Raw genomic sequence first — 22,638 nt, 5'->3', positions numbered from 1 at the left:
GTGAAACCCAAAACCCTCTTGATGTCCTGCCTAGAGAATTCCGTATTTCCTTGTTTTGACCTACAGCCATGAAAACTGCCTGAGGACTTGGGCTGAGGGCCTGAGAGGACTCGGGGTTCCCTAGAAGTCTTTACAACTTTCAAAGAACCTACTGTACTTCGGATGTCTCCCCCCACCTTCCCTTCCACACCAGCTCCAACACAAGCCCTGTAGTGAGAGACCCTCTTTCTTGATGTGGAGCAGTAAACAGAGGGCTGGTAAAAAGTTCTCAGGCAGTTAAGACCTCCTTTCTAGTGAGCTGATTGATTTGATGAGACAAGTATGGGCGGAATCCACAGGGAAAGATGATATCACCCGGCAAACCACTGCAGGACCAGTGGATGAAAGACTCTTAGAAATGGAAAATAATTAAAAAATAAAATATGTGCTCATCACAGCTATGCTCCCCAAAGGCTAGGTTAGTTGTCTGTTTTACTTGCTTTCCCTCCGAGCTGAACACAGAGCCAAAATGACTATTTTAGGTTTGGAGTCTTACCTTCCCCTAACCAGTGTATGGCAGAATAACTGCAAAACAAACTGTTTGTTTTAAAGGGAAAGTTGGAATGGGAGACAATTGTTAGCATTGTTTGAGAATCTCTACTGGTCATTTTGAGACTTTAACAAATTCCTGCTTTTTCACTCGTTGCTCCATTCCTCCATCAATTATTAATGAAATTAATAGGCTTTAAGACTGTGCTGAGTGCTGGGGATTTGACAGAGAACAGGATGGACACAGTTCCTGTCAACTTACATTTTAGAAGGGGAGACAGACTCACAGCTAATTGCTTAATTAGAGTAGCTATCAGCGCTACTGGGAAAACTGAGAGTATCCTATGAGAGCATATCACAGGAGACATGACCTAATGGAGAGAGGAAGGCTCAGAAATCTTCTCTAAGGAAGAGACATTTTATCTGAAAGCCAAAAATGACTATGAGTTGCTGGATATCCCGAGGGCAGGGAGGAGAACAAGAGAGCATTCCAGGCAGAAGCAGCGGCTCATGCACAGGCTTATGGCATAAAAGAGCAGATGTAATTTTTGCGGAACTGTAAGAAGCTAAGGAAGTGCAATGAGGAAGAGGGATGGATCACAGGTGATGTGGACACACGGAGGCCTTGGTACACATTTTGGACTTTAGCCTAAGATCATTGGTAAGTAATGATATTTTAAGCAGAGAAGGCAAAAGTTCTAATTGTTCTTTTAAAAATGTGTTTTCATATGTCTCTCGTATTATGGTCGTAATTTTGGCTCCAATTTCTTTCCTGTTCTGTGACATAATTTTTAAAGGGGGCTTCTTTATTTCTTCCTTCTTGGTTCTAAGTCTCAATCCTTGTCAGGGTCATCTAGTGGGGTGCTGGAACCAGTTTGTAACATCCAGCAGGAGCTGACTATATAAATTTTGTCCCAACTCTGTGTTCAATGACACCAAGATGGAAGGCGGAAATTGACTACAGTGGAAATATTTCCACCATGGAAATCTGGAAATCAGAAAGCGCTACAAAAAAGAAATTTTTAAATTCAAGAGACCAAATCTACTAGAATACCACGAGAACCATCTCTGGGGTCAAGTGATTGGGGAAATTGTCTATTCACAACTTAAAGGAACAACGATCAGGAAAAAAATGTATATATACACATTTATATATATGTATGTGTGTATATAGGCACACGTAATCCCACAATCATATATATACAAAAAACCAAATGTATATATTATACATAGACATATATATAATCATATACATAGACAGAGAGAGAGAGAGCTAAAAAGAGCTACTTGCTATTAGAGATGGAAGGTTATTTTATTCCTCTTCATATTTTCAAGCATCTTGCATGATACCTGGCACATAGTAAATATTCAATAAATGTATATTTAATGAATAAAGGAAAAGCTCTACTATTTAACATGCATACTTTTAGCTCCTAACCATAACTACTCTTTCCAACATACACACAGACACACATACATGCATACACACACACGCACACACACACAGCCAAAAAGTCAATCCCAATATACTCTGGAAGACGTGAAAAACATTGCACGTGAGAAAACAATCAAGGTGCTTGGCAGCAGAGTCTTAATAGATATGTGAATAATTTGCAGTGCCATTTTAAAGTGCTCTACTGATGCCCGAATCCATGAGCTAGCAGAGTCAGTGTGAGTTGAGAGATCTTACTGACCCAACTGTGGGAAATATCAAATATTGTCTACACCGAGATGGCAGTGTGTCAGAAATTCCTACCATTAAGATCATTCTTAAATGATACAGCAAAATCCTGTTCCTCCTTCCAGGTTAATTGGCGATGCTGCTGCTTCTGAGAATTTTCCACAGACCTTCCAGGAGAAAAAAGTCTCTCCTCTATGTTCTCAGAGCATTCTATTTACAGTCCTATTGTTTCACATTACCACAATTTGCCTTTAGAACTAACAAGTATGTTTACTAGCACAAATAAATATATTTGCATCTATTTCAAGCTTCTGCTTATATAAATTGTCTTTCTGCCCCATGGCTTCCCCACAAAAGCTTGAATGTGATAAAACGTTATCTATTTTTATGTTTGGCATCTCTCCCCCACAAGATGATTTACTAGAAGCAAAAGCCCGTCTTATCCCTGTTTGTACCCCAGCCTCTAGCAGAGTGTCTGATACAGACAAGACTCTTGATAAATGTTAGTTGAGTCAATGAAGGGAATTGAACAGGTCTTCTTTTTCTGCCATCCCTGAGCTTATGGACTTTCAGTATTCCCAGTTCTACCTGCCAGCTGAATCATTTTCTCTTTCCATTCTCATACTTCTTTCCCTAACTCAAGGGCCAATCTTCTTTAGTAAAATCAGAAAAACAGTGAACAAACTAAACCATAGGAGATTTAACTACCTATGAAATTTCAGACAAGTCAATTAACTCAGTTTCTTATTCTGCAAAATGCATAACCAAAGCTCTCTTCTGCCACCGTCCTTAGAGGAGATGACAAAGAGAATGAATCATATTTTGGAAATACATGAGAATAGCATATCATCTCTGTCCTGCCTTCTTAAAAAATTGTTTAAATTTAACAGTTTGATTTGGGTCCCATTAGAATGTGGACCCACAACATGTGAAAGAAACACTGAGCCTTACTTATTATCGGAGCATGCTTTGACTAGCTTCATGAGAACTTAACATGGGAATGACTCTAGTAGGTTAATTTGTTGACCTCTCAAACCTAGCTAGACTCTGAAACTCATGTTAGTACTTCGAGTGCCCCACAGCTGAAGCACCTCACCCCAAAAGGCTTGTAAAATCATAGAACTTTATCATTAAAATGAGCTTTAATAATCTTTCTTCATCTCTTTTTATATACAGAGTTACAGGTCATCTCAGAGTTTAAAGGCCATCTTATCTTACCTGCTATCTAAGGAGCATCTACCACAGTTACTACAGCGGATTTCAAGTTTTTAATCCTTAGTTAACAAATCACTCTTAAAATCTGACATGGAAGTCCATCACGTGAAATAGATCAAACCGAAATGCCTGGTTGAATTTCAGTGAGGGGCGGGTTCTCCCTTGCTGCCGTCTTTGTGCAAACCCTGAGTGCCTTCTCCATATCTCACTAGGCTCAAGCAAACACAATTGAAAAATGTCCTCGAAACATCACTGTGAACTTATCTTGCAGCCTCTGTTTGAACACCTTTAGAGATGGGCAACTCACTGCTTTGCAAAGTAACTAATTTCAACATCTTTACCCAGATTTGACTATTTAAAAAAAGACATTTAACACAGTATTGTGCTGAAATCTTATTCTCTCCAGTTTCTAGCCTGTCTTTCAATCATAATTCTTTAGGTCGTGTAGAATAGAGTAGTCTGTGGTTGTTGGTGATTTCTTTTTTGAATCTGCCAAGCTAGCTTTACATCCATTTTCTTCCCTATGTTCATGGCCCAGGCTTGGCCCAGTTATGGCATCAGCTGTTCCTGGCAACAGCAATTATTCCAAAGCAAGGAGAACTGGGCTGGTAATTCTTCTCTGAGACTGAGATAGATTCTGCTTATGTTCTTACTTTCTACCAGGGCTGCTAAGAGGAGGATGCCAGTAGCCATATATCCTGCCACATGGAGAAAATCTGTCTGCAGTAGGAAAGAATGAGGTCAGAAAGCAAAGAGGGAGAGTAGTAGGTGGTGTTTTTCAATGTTAGGTTCCAGTTCTTTATGTTTTGAGTTTTACACTTTCTCCTCCAATTTTTGTGACCTCACCTTGGTCTTCTTCCCAGATATGTAAACTAACAACGATGTTCTTATTTCTGCAAAAGAGAATCTTGAGGTGTATTTGTCATTTGATACCAAAGCATCCTGACTAGTAATGAGAACAATTATAGTATCTTTTGCACATCATGGGTCCCTTGAAGTAACTGAACTCTAGGGTCTATGTTTAAAAACTTAGATGGAGATACTGTTGCCACTTCAACTTTCTTTGAAACTCTCGGGTCTCATTTCCCTTCATCTGTATGGTCCAAACCACATCTCCTCAGCCCCCATGGTATTTGAGATGTCCTTGGCACAAAGGGTCTGTTTTTTTTTTTTTTTCACTTCTTGGTGATGACATGGCTCACTTGACTTGGCTGTAATGCAGGAACCTGGGAAAGTCTCTCCACTCGGATGGCTGCTAGTCACAATTCATCAGAAGGAAATATTCTTAAAAAGAAAGAAACGATGTATCATTTATTATTTATTCTTCAACAGGCAAACTACAGCAAGTGCAGAATATTGATGGTGCTGAATAAAAGGGGACAATCATATGAAATTTCCAGAGAAAGTTAAAAGAGCAGAGCACTGGTGAATTTGGTCTAAAACACATCGCAACAGGAAGGAAATAAAGGATTTCAGGTACAGATTGGGGCAAGTTGTCATATCTGGCTACAAGAAAGAAGAGGGATTGCCCATCTTTTTGCTTTTATTTTATCCTTGAAATATAAGAAAGTGCATCTGCTGAGTATTTAGGTGGGAAGGGTGGAGAATAAAGAATTAACTGGGGCAGTGTGAGGAGATTGGGGAGAGGAAGAATGTAACAAATAACTTACAACAAGAGGGAGCAGATCAGGACAGAAAGACTAACAAAATGCCAGTGTGAATAAAGCCCAAGTGACCAGGACACAAGCATGGGTTATGATGGTATGAATTGAGGCTGGAAAAGTAAGCAGGGCCTAGGTGCACATCTCTGTTGAGGATTTTGATCACTATCCATTAAAGTAGTGGGTAGTCACGGAATGGTTTTGAGCGTAGAGATAAAATGATCATATATGCATTTTTAAGTTATCACCCTGCCTAAAGAGAAGAAATCCATTGGGGAGAGGATACAATGAATGTGAGGAACAAGTTGAGAATTCCCTGTAATAGTCCACATGAGAGATGGTGTTAGAATGATCTAGACTGGTGATAGCAAAATGGAGTGGGGTGGGTAGAATTGAGGGATATTTCAATGGTGAAAACTGGTAAGACTTGGTTTAAAAAATTGATATAGATTGGATAGAAAGAGGAGTATAAAGATGTCTTCTAAGTTTCTTGCCAGTACAACTGGATGGATAGTATTATCATTCACAGAAATGGGGACAACTACATGAGGCTTAGTTTTAGGAAGAGAAACTTGTAAGTGCTGTGTCTGAAATGTTCAGTTTTTAGGACTATCGATATGCTCAAGAACAGGATGTTGAAGGGTTGTTGAGATATATGGATTTGGAGAGCAGAGGGGACATACAGGCTGGATACACAAAACCAAGGTCCTTTCTGGAAAAAGTAACAGTGCTGACGATGAGGTTGCAGATTTTGACAATCACGATGGTATTAGCTCACACTTAATGAGTGATTATAATTTGCCATGCGCCTTGCCAATCATTTTACATGGACTTGCCCAGTTAATACTCAAAAAACTCAGTGAGGTAAGGTGTCATCATTAGTAGCTCCATTTTGCAGATGGGGAAATATAGTCAAAGAAAGAGTAAATAAACTGTGCAAGTCAAATAGATGGTACATTTCGAGCCAAGATCTGACAGGAAGCTCTGAGCGGAAATGGGGGTGTACATCGTGGAAAGAGATACTGAGATATATGGTAATATATCCTTTCTTCAAAGTAGACATCCTTCTTCAGTCATGAAACTGAATGCCCCCAATTCGTCATAGCCCCAATTCCTATACGGTGATCGCACACAAGTTTCTTTGAATTTCTGTATGAGTGTTTGCCATTAACTACTGGTATTTCTAGATTTTTAATAACATTCATTTTTACGAGAGAAGCAATAAATGGTCATTGAGGACAAATATCAAAATCAGGTAAGCATGGAGAGGAATTAAAGAATGGAATTAAAAAATGTCCATCTTTTCACCAGCAAAAGTGGAAAAAAAGAATTATTCATATTTTAATGCATTCTTAATATGCATATGTTTTCGCACATGTATATCCACACTATTGTAGAAAAAGTGGAACAAAATGTACATATTGATTATAATCTGCTTTTTTAATAATACATTGCAAGCGTCTTTCAATTATTAAGACATATATCACTTATTAAGCGAGTCAGGTATCTGTTCCTGTCGCCGTAACAGACAGCGGGTTTCCTCCTCTTTATGTTGAAGTGGCTGGTTTATCTCTGAGAGATATTTTCCTGTAGATGGTGACGGAGGTGTGTGGATATTGCATGTGTGTGTGAGGGGTCGAGGGTGACTGGTATTTTATGTCCAACTTATAATATACCTCCATCTAGAAGCCGTTCCTAGAGAGGTCACATACATTTATTTTCTTCTTGATTTCCTATCTAGTTTCACCATTTCCCCTTCTATAATCTCTGATTTCTTTGTTCCCAGTGTCACTGCTGATGGTTTGTAGCCTTGGTGGCAAAGGAAAGAAAGCGTTTATTATTATTTTCCCTAAGGCCCTGCTTTGTTAAGGCCAGGGGATCTGTTGCTTTGTTTTCAGAATTGGGCTTTATGTATATTTTGTTAAATTCCCCAAAGTCTTCTAGACACTAAGAGCTGGAAAATGAAAAATGACTATTATTGTTACCCTATTTGCCCAGGATCATGAGCCACCACATGTTCCTGATTTCCCAGACAGACTCCACGCTCCTCCTTCACTGGCCATGAACTGAAGGCCAAGGAGAGTTGTTTACTCCTTTACAACCATCACAGAGTCATGCATGGTCCTAAACAATCGAAACCTCTAAAAGTCACTTTAATTCACACATGCATTTTCCAGTTTTTGCAAGATTTGAGCTGTATTCTGCCCTTAAAGCTATAAATATTCAAGAAAACAAGGTAAAATCTCAGTTCGTTCAGACAAAAGGATTTGTTTCCACAACACTGAACATTAACATTTTGGAAAAATCCCGGCAGCAGTGAGTTCATTTATTTACCTTTCAGACAGATGTTTGTCATGCAGATCCAGACCCTAATCACTCTTACTTTATTTGGTTTCCTTTAAACTCTAAAGTCAATCTGCAAATAATTATTAAGTGTCTATTGTATGTAAGACCCTGTGCTAGGCACTATGGAAATACATGAAAGGCAGCTTGTCGTGGTGGGAAAAATAAGAATAAAAAACTTTAAATCAGAATTCCAAAGACCTGCTTGGGCTCCTAAAAATGAGGGTATTGTAGGCAAGCCAGTTATTTCTCCGTACTCTACTTCCTCACCTGATAGAATAACGATGTTGCCTTCTCACAGAACTGTTGTGGAAAGCGAACACGAGGATGCCTGTTGAAGAACTGAATATGCTGTGATGTGCATCCAAGTGATAATGATGGGCAATTATTTGCAAAATATTCTCCCTTAACCTCAAGGAACTTATAGCCTAGTTGGAAGAATCAGAATTTAATAGCAATGTAAGAGTTAAATAATACCAGACAGAGATTCAAAAGATGTTGCAAGACAAAGCATGATTAATTGCCAAAGAGTAGAGACCGGAGCCCAGAGAAAGAGAGCGCAGTGTGAGCTGGAATCATCAAGGGACAATGGAAGGACTGCCAAACCACCATGAGGCCTCAGCTCAGCGTTCAGACTTCGAGTCTGTAGCGCGTCAAGTCAGCACAAAAACAACAGGAGTATCACGCTCTAAAATCAGATTTCTAACGTTCGATAAACAGCCTTAATAAACAAAAATATTCATTACTCTTTCAGACTTTTGAATATGAGTGTTGGAAAGAGAGACAGTGTTTGGTAAAAAGAAAAGAGGCTAATGAATCGGAGAACTGAGTCCCAGTACCGACTGCCCCCTGTTCCTTGCGTTCCTGCCCGTTGGCTTGTTGTTATGCCTCTCTGGGCTTTTGTCTCCTGAAGCCCAGCGAGGAATACTTACTTCACAGGCTATTAAGAGTTAGTGGAGTTAACCAGGCAAAGGTCTAGTTTTATGTGGGGGTGGGTGAGAATATGCCAAAGATAGGAAACAACACGCCCAAGAGCCCTAAAGAGAGAAACGGTTTTGAGCGTTGGATGAACAAAGAGAAAGTCAGTACATCTGCAATTTGGTGGATGAGTCGCTGCCTCTGGAGGGACAGGAAAGAGCCAGCGTAGGCAGGGACTTTACAGGCCACGCTGAATGTTGTAGACTCAATCCTATGAACAGTTTAGAAGCCAATGGATTGTGTTAAAGGCACGAGGGGCTGGTGGCAGTGGGGAAGGAAGTGTTTGCAAACATGAGGGACCGCTTATTTTAAGGGGTTATGCGGTATGTGCTTCTTTATTCTGGCACGTTACTGCTGGAAAATGAAGTCCACTTAACGAGTAATGTGTTAAACTAAATTTAGGATAAAACACAATGCTCGTCCAACAGTCATTTCTTCTAGGAATCTTGCCTTGGTCGCCTTTCATTTTCTGTAGTGACAGTTTCAACGCTCATCTACAACCTTGCTACAAGATAGAGTAACCTCGATTTGCCGACGTGGAGCAGTAACACACGTGTTCAGGGACCGCTTTAAAAAGCGAGCCCCACTTTTCAAGAATTATAAACCCAAGTCAAGAGATTTGGATTTGGGGGGTTAGGGATTAAGGAGATATATATATGTAACCTTGTCCTCCCAGCGTCAGGTTCTGAACTCCCATTTTTTTGGTTACGTTCATTACAGAGGATGACAAATTCAACAATCATTGAGATAACCGAGAAGAAAAAGACATTGTGAAGCAGGACACTGAGGAACTAAAGCCCAAATAAGCTGGGCCTCTTCTCTGATTCACACGGTGTTTCTACTGCAATGCATTTTCCTTTTAGTTAAAAGTAATACAGCTCCACTTGTGCATTTTCAACAACTCCATTAGGGGATAATGAGCAAGGGAAATTTCGTATACTACTGATTTGGACATAACTCCTAAGCAGACAAGCCACATGAAGAAATAGGGATTCAGAAAAGGTAATATTGGGTCTATGAACAAATGGCAGCTTACCCATGGTCAGAAATGCATGAATCAAGAACCAGAAATTAAGGTTTGTGCTGTTTATTGCAGAGTCTCCATTACAAAGACAGTGTCACATTACAAAAAATAATTTAAAATATTGTTAAAAAAGGACAAGTGAGATATTTCAGTCCTGTCCCCTCTCTGGCCACCGCCCTCACACGTACATTCCCTGTTCTGTCCTGGCAGAATTTGGTATAATAATCCAGGAGATGAATTAGGACTTTGAAACCAAGGAGGAAATGATTGCCCAAATCATATGCCCCTTCCTTTCTCTTTACGGTTCTTTCTCTTCTGATTGCTTGGGGAAAAATTTGTTAAATAAGAATAAAGTAAAAACCAAAATGGAACAACATATAAGGAAAAGATCACATCCAAGTTGCTTGCCTGTCACCTTTTGTCAAAGATGCAATATTAACCAGGTGTGCACAAGCTGAATCAGGAAGGAAACTCAGATTACATGTATTATGAGAGAATGGATAGGACTGGGGTGAGGAATAAATGTAAAATATGCAAGAAATCTCCATGCATATTAAGCATGCCATCATTGTCAAACTACCCTTTTTTGTTCCATGGGCACAAATTTGGAATTACTCCAGACTGCCAAAACCCCTAAATGGTATGCATACCCTAATGCTTGGAGAACTGGAGTAGACATCTCTAGTTCTAGGTTATTGTTTTGAGAGCTTTCTCTTTTCACCCATAAAGACTTCTGTTAAGATTCCTAATTTCCTCTCCAAAAATTTCAGTGGCGGAGTTGGTCAAATGCACCCATCGCATAACACACAGTATGCACGGCAGTTAGCGACTGGAATGTGAATCCTCCTTCTGTAATTTACTGTGTGTGGTGACATCAGGACAATAGCTTAACCTCTCTGTGTCTCAGTTCCTTTTCTGTAAAATATGAGAATAATAATAATAGTACTTATTGCTTAGGTTTAGTATATTACATCAGTTAATATGTATAAAGAGCTTAGAATACTGTCAGACGTAGTAAGCACCATTATTATTATTGTTACTACTACTGTTATTACCATGGCTGAGCTGAGCTGTTCTTGAATGTGGAGTAATAGAGACAACTAAATGCATTTGCAAATAAACACATTTTATGCTTGATGAAGCTGGATTCCAGAATAGGGAGGGATTTTGTCCAAGTTCACGGCATAAGTAGTGTAAACCATGACTCCTGGATCCCAGGCCACTGCTTTTTCTCCTCTTCTTTAAAAGTCTTTCAGGGGGCTGGCCCCGTGGCCGAGTGGTTAAGTTCGCGCGCTCCACTGCAGGTGGCCCAGTGTTTCCTTGGTTCGAATCCTGGGCGCGGACATGGCACTGCTCATCAAGCCATGGTGAGGCAGCATCCCACATGCCACAACTAGAAGGACTCACAACGAAGAATATACAACTATGTACTGGGGGGCTTTGGGGAGAAAAAGGAAAAAAATAAAATCTTAAAAGTCTTTCAGATTGGAAAACTTTGCAGTGAGACTCTTTTGTGAGATTTAGAAATGTACAGCTATTCTTGGTCTTAAAGAGATTGGTAAGACTTCAAGATAAATCATGATTATAACTATCTTTGCCCACTTTCTATGTACCAGATGCTTTACGTCAATTATCTGAAATCTTACAAGGTGCAAGTAGTTTCATATGCTGTAAGTGAATAAAGCGAGTTGTCAGATCAAGGACCACATAGCTAGAACTAGGATCCAAACCTTTTCTCATAAACCTTCAACACAAAGAGGAGTGAGAGAGTGGGAGCCAGTCTACTGTTTGAACCTTCTAGCTTGTTTCTTGTCACCTTTCTTTATTTTGTTGTAGAGGATTTTAAAAATATCTGCTTTCAATTTTAAGGCAGTTCCGAAGGGAGGAACCTAATAGTGCTAACATTAAACCCACTCAGAGAAGTAAACTGTGGGCGGAGCTAAGAGTCAGACACTCTGCGATGTGAAGTTTGCGTGGCTGTGGCAGGTCACCCTTCTCCCTGTCTCCTGGCAGGTTTTTATGTACTCTTCATAGTGGGCTCTGACCTGCCGAGTCACCTTTCCAAAGCCAAATTCAAGTCTCTCCTGTTACAAATGTATTTGTCTATAAGTCAGAGTTTTCCTCATTCAGGTTAGAAGATATTATGGACAGCATATGTATCAGCTCAATATTCAAGTCAGCTTCTTTTTAAGAGAAACTTCAAACTAAGTATTTGCTCACTAAATATCCTAATCTATTCCTAAAATAGGAAAACTTTTGCTGGGGCTATTGATTTTACTTTCTTTACCTTTGCACTTTTTCCTCTAAACTTTCAGTCTTTTTTTTTTATTTAATAGTGGATCTAAATTCAAAATTATGATCAATATGATAAGCAAGAGATAGGTGGATGGAAGCACGGAGATAGCAAGAGGGGGATAGTCTGCCTCACCATAACCCAAAGTGAGATGCAATGATTTGAAAACAAGATATGAGATGAAAGGGGCTATTGAAATGTGTCCTTTCTTTGGTTGATTTTGTGGTAATTGTGGGAAGAAATTGAGAACAGGTAATTTGGAATATCACCAAACTTGTAGCTTATCATAAACATATTGGCTCAAAAATCTCAGGTATAATAAACCTTTTAAGTAGGAACAATGATTAGACATTCCAATTGGTAATTAAGCAGATTTGAAGATAAAGTTGATTACTATCAATTAGACATGTGAGAGATAGAAGTCCAGATTAAATGACCTGTGGCTAGTTTGTTCTTTTAGCTACATAATGACACAAATCAAACAATTCTGGAAGTTTCAAGCCCTCTTCCCTTCCTCTTATCTAGCATCAGTACTACTTTTTATATGATAAAAGTGTTTAAGAAACCGATGTTAAATAAAATACTCCAGAGATCAAAATACTTCCCAATCAATTTCATCAGGATAGGAAAAGATACAAGATTATGGGACAGATGCTCAGTCTAGAAATAAATCCAGATGTAAACGGTATGCAACTGGGGACTCTCTTCATATCCTCTCTCTCTCCCTCACTTTCCATATTGGTATTCCCTGGGATTTTTTCTTGTAGTTTTTATCTCTTCCAAAACACTTCTTTTGTCGTCTTTTGGTTCCCTTGGATGCAAACTCTATGCTGATGACTCGCAAATCTATAAGTCCAACTGTCACCTTTGTTCTTGACCTGTTTGAAGAAGTGGGCATCTCCATCTGCGTGTTCCACATTTCTTTCAAACTCACCATGCTCGAAGCTATACTCAAATTCTATTTCTCCCCAACAGTTACAGGATCATAAAACTTATCATATCACTACTCTACTTAAAATACTCCCATGACTTCACATTGCCTTTGGAATAAAAAGCCCAACTCCTTGTCGTGGCCTGTGAGGTCCCGTATGGTCTTGCTTCAGCCTTTCTCTCTAAACTTATCTCCTACTCTCCCTCTAAATAACTTCCCTCCTGCCATATAGGCTTCATTTCTGTTTTCAAACACGCAAAAGACTGCCCTGCCTCTAGGTCTTTGGATTACTTTTCTATTTTACTGGATTTTTGCATTTTTTGGTATTAATTGGGTAATTAGAAAAAAATGATAATGCTAGTAATATTTGTGAAAGAGTCTAGGCTGTATAAAGAACTCTGTGATAGGACTTCTCTGGTGTATAACAAAGCAAAAGTCCTATATATTTCATTTTAGAAATATTATCACTGTAAATATGGGAAGATTTCTTGCTTGAAGTCAGTCATTATGTAATGTCCTTCTTTGTCCCTCATAATTGTTTTTCCTCTAAAGCCTATTTTATCTGATATCAATACACTCATTGCAGCTATTTTTAATGTTTGTGTAATAGATCATTTTCCATCCTTTTAATTCCAACCTACTCATGTTATATTTGAAGTGGATTTCTTATAGACAGAATGTAGTTGGTATCTTAACTGAGGCTGCTATAACAGAATACCATAGACCCGCTGGCTAAAACAATAGACATTTATTTCTCACAGTTCTGGAGGCTGAGAAATCCAATATCAAGGAGCCCACAGATTTGCTTCTTGACGATGACCTCTTTCTGGCTTGCAGATGTCCACCTTCTCACAGCATCCTTGTAAGCTCATGTGGCAGAGACAGGAAGCTCTGGTGTCTCTTCCTCTTCCTGTAGGGACACTAATCCCATCATGGGGACTCAACCCTCACTACCTCATCTAAACCTCATTACCTCCAAAGGCCCCACCTCCTAATACTATTGCTTTGGAGGTTAGGGCTTTTATGAATTTTGGCTAGGACACAAACATTCAGTCAATATCACCTGGACTAAATAGTTTTCTTTTGTTTTATCCACTCTTGTCAAGCTCTGTTTTTTTGTTGGTACATTTAGACCATTTTCATTTAAAGTAATTGTTGATATGTTAGGGCTTAAGTCTGCCATTTTATTTTTTGTTTTCTATTTGTTCCCTCTGTTTCTCACTCTTGTATTGACTCTTGTGGGTTACAAGAACATTATTTAGAATCCTACTTTGATTTATTTAGCCTTTTTTGAGTATATTTCTTTGTATCGTTTTCTTAGTCATTGCTCTACGTACTACGATATACATTTGTAACTTATTACAGTCTATTAGCGTTCAAGTTTTACTACTTCCAGTGTAGCGAAACCTTATTTCCATTTTGGTCCCTTCCTCTTCCCCATTTAAAAAACCGTAATTGGCAAGGCCGGCCTGGTAGCATAGAGATTGGTTTGAGCACTCTGTTTCCCTGGCCTGGGGGTTCGCAGGTTGGATCCCAGGCATGGACCTAGCACTGCTACTCAAGCCATGCCGTGGTGGCATCTCACATAAAATAGAGGAAGACTGGCACAGACGTTAGCTCAGGGCCAATCTTCCTCACATACACACACAAAAAAGTAATCGTCTTAATTATTTCCTCTATGTGCCTTGAACACCATATCATATGTTATAATTTTTGCTTTAACTAACAGATATGACATAAGAAACTCATGAGGAGAAAGTTTATTTTATTTACCCCTATTTTTTCATTCCTTTTTTCTGTCCTATCTAAAGTTCTAAGCTTTCTTCAGTCAACATTTTCTTTCTGTTTGAAGAACTTCTTTTAGCCATTCTTTACAGTTAAGTCTACTAGCAACAAATTCTTTTCATTTTTCATCATCTGGGAAATTTTTTTCCCCTCTTCATACTTAAAGTACATTCTCAGTGAATATAGGATTCAATGTCAACAATTATTTTCTTTCAGTACCTGAAAAATGTTCCACTTACTTCTGCTCACAGTGCTTTCAGATGAAAAGTCTGTGGATTCTCGTCATTGGTCCCCTTATATAGTCATTTTTCTCTACCTACTTCAAGGTTGTTTTCTTTGTCTTCGATTTTCAGAAGTTTCATTATGAGTCTTGGTAAGGAATTCTTTGAGTCTATCCTGTTTGTGGTTAGCTCAGCTTCTTGAATCTGTAGGTTTAAATCTTTTGCCAAATTTGGAAAGTTTTAGTCATTATTTCTTCAAGTAAATTTTCAGCCCTATATTCTTTGTCTTCTTCTGGACAGTGACGGTATCGATATTAGATCCTTGTTATTCTCCTACAGATCCCTAAGACTCTATTCCTTTTCTTTTTTAGTCTGATTTTCTCTTCAATGTTCAGATTAGGTAATTTATATTGTTCTATATTCAAGTCTATAGATTTTTTGTTTTGTCATATTCATACCACTATCAAACCAGTCAGAAAGAAATTTTTTTGTGAGGAAGATTAGCCCTGAGTTAACATCTGCTGCCAATCCTCTTCTTTTTTTGCTGAGGAAGATGGACCCTGACCTAACATCCATGCCCATCTTCCTCTACTTTATATGTGGGACGCCTGCCACAGCATGGCATGCCAAGCAGTGCACAGGTCTGCCCTGGGGATTCGAACCAGCAAACTCCAGGCCACCAAAGCAGAACATGCAAACTTAACCACTGCACCACGGGGCAGGACATTTTTAAACTTATTTTATTGTATTTTTCAGTTCCATAAATTCCATTTGGTTTTTTCCTATCTCCTACTTCTTTTAAGAGATTTTCTATTTTTAAAATTCTTTTCAAGAATATTTGAAATTGTTCATTGAAGCACTTTTATGATAGCCATTTTAAAATCCTTGTCAAATACTTCCAACACGTTATTTGTTTCAGTGTTAGAATCTCTTGATTGTCTTTTCTAATTCAAGTTGTTACTTTTCAGTTTCTTGGTAGAAGGAGCGAATTTTAATTGTATGCTGGACATTTTGAATCTTATGTTAGGAGACTCTGGATCCTATTTAAATGTTCTATCTTCATAGACAGCCACTCTGTTTAGGTTTAGCACATAGTTCCTGGTCCACTTCTATGGACTGTGGTTCCAATTCCAATTTAGTTTTCAGAACCCTTGAAGTGCTATTCTGTTCTAGGTGACATTGGGTTCTGTCTTAATTTCCCCTGGTGCTGCCTATGGGGACAGAATGTTCTTCCTTGGACCTGGTACCACTAGTTTGAGGATGGGAGGAAGACTCTGGGCCAGTGGTGGTGGGAAGCTCTTCTCTAGGCTGCCTGGTGCTGGTGGGGTTCCTGTTTGGTCCCTGCTGGTGCTACCCATGGGTGAGGAAGGAACCTCCCTAGGCTGCTTGGTGAGGGGCTGAGATGTCATTTCCCTTGGCCTCCTCTCTAGGCTGGCTGGTGTTGATGAGGCTCTCACTTGATCTGCTGGTATTATTGGGGGAAGAAAGCTTTACCTAAGCCACCTTCTCCTGCTGGTTGGAGGGTCAGGAAATGCCAAGCCTGTGCCAACCTCCACCACCAGGTGGGAAGTCAGGAGATGTTGGACCATTGTGCTTTTCCTCAAGTCCTGGGAACCCCGGTCAGTCCACCTTCTTTTTTCTACCCTTTAGAGTTTCCCTATGGCTGTTTGATGCATTATTTCTGGGCATTTTTAGTTGCACTTAGCAAAGAGGAACAGGGAGAAATGAGTCTATGCCATTTTCTCCCAAATCCAAGGTCTCAAAAAGATATTCTAAGAACATCACTATGATTAGCTGAGAAACGTCATTTCTTTCACACACAGGAGCATTTTGTTAGTCTGGGTTGAAATGTGCCTTTTCTTGCACCAAACCTCAGAGAATTATCTGTCTCCTGCTTTTAAATGGTTCAAAGTTCAGATTTGTTAATTGGTAAATCCACAGAGCATAGATCATGGATTGTGCATTTTGGAAGCAGACAAATCTAGGTTGTTAGTTCTCATAAGCTGTAGCTTTGTTATATTGGCCAAGTCACCTGCCCTCTATGTTCTTCATTTCATCAGCTATAAAATGGGAAAATAACTACCGTAAAAGATTACCATTGTGATTAATTGAGATAATTATATAGAAGGCTTCATGCGAGGCCAACCATATTGTAGTTAGGCATTCAAAAAGTGCTAAGTCTGTTGTAATACCACATTGCCAATATTTTTACATGTCTTTAGTTCTTCATTTGTAATTGCACACATCTCAAGGAGGCTTTTTTTCCTTTAATAATTCCCTATTTCCCAATATCTGATATCTTTGTATCACCCAGATAATTGCTTCTGTCTATACTAATAATAGTTTGAAAATTTTTCTCCTCGAGGGCTCCCCTGTGTCTATTCTCTCTGTGCCTTTAGCCTCATTGCAGCACAGAGAGGAAGTTTACAGCCATTGTTATACAATTTCCACATTGGGTCTAAAGGAAAGAAGACCCCATACTGAGCAGAGGATAATATCACTCAGACCTGAAGCTTGGGATTTTACTTATTTTGCTTTCATCACTCATTGTTATGTAGGACGGACACACACATGCACACACACAAATGTGACCTAATTCTAGTTTGGATTTTTGAATGAAAAATTCTCTGAAAATCTGTGAATACTTCCCCATGTGCTGAGAGGGCACCTTTATTTGTTATAGTTTCCTTTCCCCCAGGGCTCTGTGGTCTGGGAAGGAAAACTACAGTGCCCTGATTATACTTAGCATTTTATAATTACCAGCTGAAACCCAACCCACAGCTTTCCAGGCACTTGCCTCCCTTAACACATCTGGCAGCAGCCCCCTTTTTTTCTCTGGTCTGGCCCTACCAGAGGAGTGCTTAGATAAATAAACTGAAGCACGCATGTGGTCGCCAAAAGATCTCTGTGGAAAGCAGAATCTAACCAAAGCAGCCCCAGGGCCTGCTGTGCCTTTGTTCGCTGCCTCTTGGGGATATAAGCAACCTGCAGGAGTCTATGGCAAAATCATTGCTGTTCTAGTTCAGTCCACACTTTCCCTGAAAATAACTCATGCCTAGGAACAGTTGCCTAATACATCCTAACCACCTGCATTTCTGGAAGGAGAAAAATGTCACTAAGGTCCTGATCTTTTATACGTAACTAACCAACATTTATTGAATCTCTGCTTAGGATTTGAATTGTGGTATTTTAAGTTTTCCCAAGATGAGCAAAGGATCTTTAAAAGGAACCTATTGGCTGAGACAGTGTTTATGTGCATAAAAAATGAAGGGAGAAAGAAAAAAGGAAACTAATATTTATTGGGCCTTTACTCTGTAAAAAGGCATGAGACAACCAGAAATAGCCTACTTGTCAAACTAATTTGCAAAAATAAAATCTTGATAGTGGGATTGTGGAATTAGAATGCTGGTGCTATAGGTAGAAATTTATTTTTAACTTTATCCTTGAGATATAGATGATAGAAAATAATTTTGTATGACCCTGGATATAAAGAAGAAGAGATTTGCAATGAATTAGGTAACTAGGATGTGTAGGGCTGTGCTAGGGGTATTATTTCCAATTCACAGATGAGGAAATGAGTCTTACAGAATCCTAGTATCTTTGATTCATTCATTATCTCCCTCATTCATCTACTAAATATTTACTGAAAATTTACCATGTACTAGGCATTCATTCTAGATACTAAGAATTGATAAATGAATATAACTAACACAATTCCCTGTCCTCTTCTGATAAAGTTCACCTCTACCAGGTAGACAGGTCATAAACAAGATAGTAATATACAGCATGTTGGATGGTGATAAGAGATAAGAAGGGGACAAAAATCTACAAGGAATGAGACAGAGCATGTGGTGGGGAAAGGTTGTGATTTTAAAAAGACTGGTTGAGAAGTGTTTCACTGAGAAGCAACACTTACGTAAAGACCTGAAGAACATAAGGAATGAGCCACATAGCTATCAGAGGATGGAACAATCCAGGCAGACAGAATAGCAGTTGTAAACCTCAAAGCTGGGAGGCTTCCGGTTATGTTTGGGGAATGCTACAGAGGCCAGTATGGTTGGAGCAGAATGAACAAGGGGGAGTACAAGATGAAGTTAGAGAAGAAACAATGGGGACATCAGATCATGCGGGATATTGAAAGCCAGTCTTAAGAACTTTGGCTTTGACTCTGAGGGAGACAGAATGTCATGCCATTAGATTGGCACAATCTGCCCTGCATTTTGACCAGATCTCTTTGGCTGCTGTGCCAAGATTAGACCTAAGGGCAACAACAAAATCAGGGCACTCATGGGGCTGGCCCCGTGGCCGAGTGGTTAAGTTCGCGTGCTCCGCTGCAGGCGGCCCAGTGTTTCGTTAGTTCGAATCCTGGGCGCGGACATGGCACTGCTCATCAGACCACGCTGAGGCAGCGTCCCACATGCCACAACTAGAAGAACCCACAACGAAGAATACACAACTATGTACCGGGGGGCTTTGGGGAGAAAAAGGAAAAAATAAAAATTTAAAAAAAAAAAAAGTCAGGGCACTCATTAGGAGGCTTAATACCATAATTCAGGTGGCTACTGGTTATGCCCAAGATCACATACATACAAGCGCAAAGTCAGCAGTCACACCTGGCGTGCCTGACTTTCCACTGTGTGATGCCACTTCCTGGGGTAGATGGTCTGACCCAAAGGTCACTATTAGTGGATGTTATTGATTTCCTTCCTATGAGTTGTCAAAGCAGAATGTTACTTTGAGACCTGTGCTATTTTGGACTTTTAGCTTATTTTGTGGAAAAAAAAATCTAAAAATGACATAAAATTGGGATATAATTGTAAATATATGAAAAAATATTATATACATTTTATACTATGTGATTGGCTTTGGTTCGTCTCATTTCCTGAAGCTTTGTCTATTATTGTGTATAACCTGTAAAGACCTGGAAACATACAGCATTTTTGAGCCTAGTAAAAACCTCAGTTGCTATCCCTTCTGGACTTTGTTAAGTGCCTTTTTTTTAGCTGATTATCAGCTCAGAAACAATGATCCCTGTTCTCTTCCACTTAGGTCCCACTTAACAGCAGGAAACATGAGGGCGCCCTTCACATTCTCTCTGTGGGAGAAATGAGGAGATGAATCATCATTGTCTAAAAGTCAATTGTTTGGTAATGGCTAACCACATTAATTTATTCCTGCTGAAAGGTATTCTTGGGGGAGGTGATACAGTGTAATTTCCTCCTCTAGAGATAGCTCTGAGGTCTTAAATATCATGTTCATTGACCCTATTTTCTCCATCCACAAGACCCTGCCTTAAAATGGGACAAAGACAATAACTGTGAGTTGGATGTCAGACTTCATAGAAAAAAATGGAATTTGAAGAGTGCACCTTCATATTCCCAGTAGATCCTGTTTTAGTCATTATATTGTCTGCGTCAGGGTCAAAGGACAGCCAGGTTACTTTGTTGGCACCACTTCAAGAGAAGGCCATGGAACCAATAAATTCAGGATTCTATTTCATGACCTAGATCACTAGGTTCCAAAACAAGCTGAGAAACCAGATCTACCCAGTGAGAATCTTTGAGAAGGATCTCCAGAGTTTGTATTTTTAACAAAGCCAGGTAAATCTGATGAGCAGCCAGGTCTGGAGATTTCTGGCACAGAGGACATGCCCAGGACTCTCTCCATGTTGGCCTTTGGCAGTTGTCTATAGCAAGACTAGATTAGGACTCAGAAGACCTAAGTTCTAATTCTGCCACCATCACATTTTATCCCTAATCACATTAGGGATAATTAAGGAACATTGATTCTTAGAGCTGGAAGGAAACCAAGAGAGCACCTAAGCAGCTAATCACTTTATAGAGGAGATAATCTAGACCTAACATCAAAGAATGAATTCATTTCAAAGATAAAATTAGGGCCGAGTTTTACTGAGACCATGAAGTTTCCCACTCTGAAATGGTATTACTTATGAACCTCAGTTCTTTTATCTCTAACATAATGATGTAATACCTTTTCTATCTCTTCCACAGGTTTGTTATGAAGATCATATGAGACAACTGATGTGAAAAGCTATGAAAACTTCGTTATGGAAAACAGATACATATTATCTATATTAGATGAGTTTATGAGTGGTTAGACCTTGGAATTGTCAATATGCTACTCATCCCCCCCAATCTGAATGGTCAACAGTCAATATACCTGGTGAAGGAGGATGGTTCCCTCTCTAGGTGTGAGCAGAGTATGCTGAGCCTTGTGGTTTTAAATGAGATAAATTGATACTTCAGTATCCAACTAGCTGGCACTAGAGAGTCACTCAGGTTGGCAGGAAGTAGAAAGAAGAAAAGTTGATGGCATCATTAAGAGATGGAAAAACAAGAATCCTTTGAAGCAGCTCTTAACACTCACAGCACAACTACCATTTCCAGCACAATGCAGATACCAGCCCTGGCCATTCCGCTTTCATCAAGGTGCATGCTGGTTTACTTTATTGTCACTACATCTTATGTCGTTGCTTATTTAAGACTACAAAATATGTGTATAAAAATACTGCAAATGAGAAAAAAATAGAGAAAAGGGCTTAATTTTTATATGCACTAGATCATGGTTCTTCCTTGGATGGCCCCGGTCTACAGACTATCGTCACACAAAGTCACATAGGACTACTGAGTTTCGAATGTGAAGATTAGGCTAAGAGTTAGATGAGACCTCTCTTCTGAATCCTCTCAGTTGCTTATTCATCCACTGGTTCATCAAACATTTATTATTCATCAGACATTTATTAGTCATATGTATGTATGCAGATACAGCAATAAATGGGCAAGCCTGAATCCCTCCTATTCTTAGCAGGCAGAGGCATAGACATAGTGATAAAAGACCCTCAGTAGTATGTGGCACTTTAAAAACAGTTGCTATTTATTAAGGCCCTGCTATACAACTAGAACTACACTAGAAAATATACATATGTCCTCCAGACATTATATACTAGGTTCTTGTTTCTAATTCTAATTTCAAGGTGAGGAAAATGAGATATAGGCAGTTGATTAACTTGCCTGAGGCTAACAGCTGCTAAACAGTGAATACTGGATTCAAATCAAAACCATTTGACTATAAAGACCACCAGGCCCTAACAAATCTTCATTTGGCACTTAACTGAATTTTCATATCAAACAGCATTCTTAACAGAATTATTATATATGTTATTTAGTTGTCACAAAAACCCTGTGAGGAAGGAGGGTTGGCTTTCGTTGAGTCATAGAATATGGGTTTGCCCAAATGGATTTCAAGGATATGGAATGAGTTCCCCAGGAAAACCAGTGGAGATCCATGAGAACTAATTGTTGATATTAGAGATAAAGAGAGAAAAAAGAAATGATCCAGAAGACAATAAGATCAAGAGGAAACCTTCCTCCATCACTACGTTGACACAAAATGCTTAATATGGAAAATCAGCTATCAGAGTATCCCAACTTCAGTGATCAGACTAAAGCCATATTTTGAATGAACCATGTTTACCTTAAAATTTAACCCAAATTAAAAAGAAAATTGAGTTGGTTGCTTAGAAACCTCTAGGTGTCTCACTAGATACTAAAACTTTTGAAAATTTAGATCAAAAGGGGAAAATGTAGGAAACATAACATCCAGTGGGGAGTCATGGAGTCTGCATGGTAGTTTATTTGGGTCAATTCTTCCTGGATCTCATTGTTCTCATCTGTAAAATGGTGATGATTTATTAAATAGCCTTTAATTCTGTGAATCACATGAACTGGAGAATCCTTTGAATAGGTGAATCTGTAATATATTCACAATGAATAAAGGGTTTTCATATCCTCATTTTTATTTGATTTTTATAACAACCCTGAAATAAGTCAAACAGACGCAATTATTCACATTTTATAGATGAAAAATCAGTCGTTCTCACATGTTCACACACCTAATCAGTGGTGAAGGTGGCACTCAAATAATTCAGGTCGTCTTTCTACTCCACTAAGGATGAGTC

The 22,638-nt window shown here is 39.1% G+C and overlaps 1 long non-coding RNA gene across 1 annotated transcript; it reads left to right on the top strand.

Annotated features, from left to right (window-relative positions):
• The first annotated feature begins 1,003 nt into the window (after positions 1–1,003).
• LOC139085271 (uncharacterized) lies at positions 1,004–22,472 on the top strand. The gene is made up of 4 exons (XR_011543506.1): positions 1,004–1,189; positions 4,757–4,900; positions 19,710–19,807; positions 20,672–22,472. It is a non-coding gene; the product is annotated as an uncharacterized lncRNA (long non-coding RNA).
• The last annotated feature ends 166 nt before the right edge of the window (positions 22,473–22,638 follow it).

This window comes from Equus przewalskii, chromosome 8 (assembly GCF_037783145.1).
Source record: "Equus przewalskii isolate Varuska chromosome 8, EquPr2, whole genome shotgun sequence".
In the NCBI taxonomy this organism is placed as follows: domain Eukaryota; kingdom Metazoa; phylum Chordata; class Mammalia; order Perissodactyla; family Equidae; genus Equus; species Equus przewalskii.
This window is presented reverse-complemented; position numbering and strand designations above follow the sequence as displayed.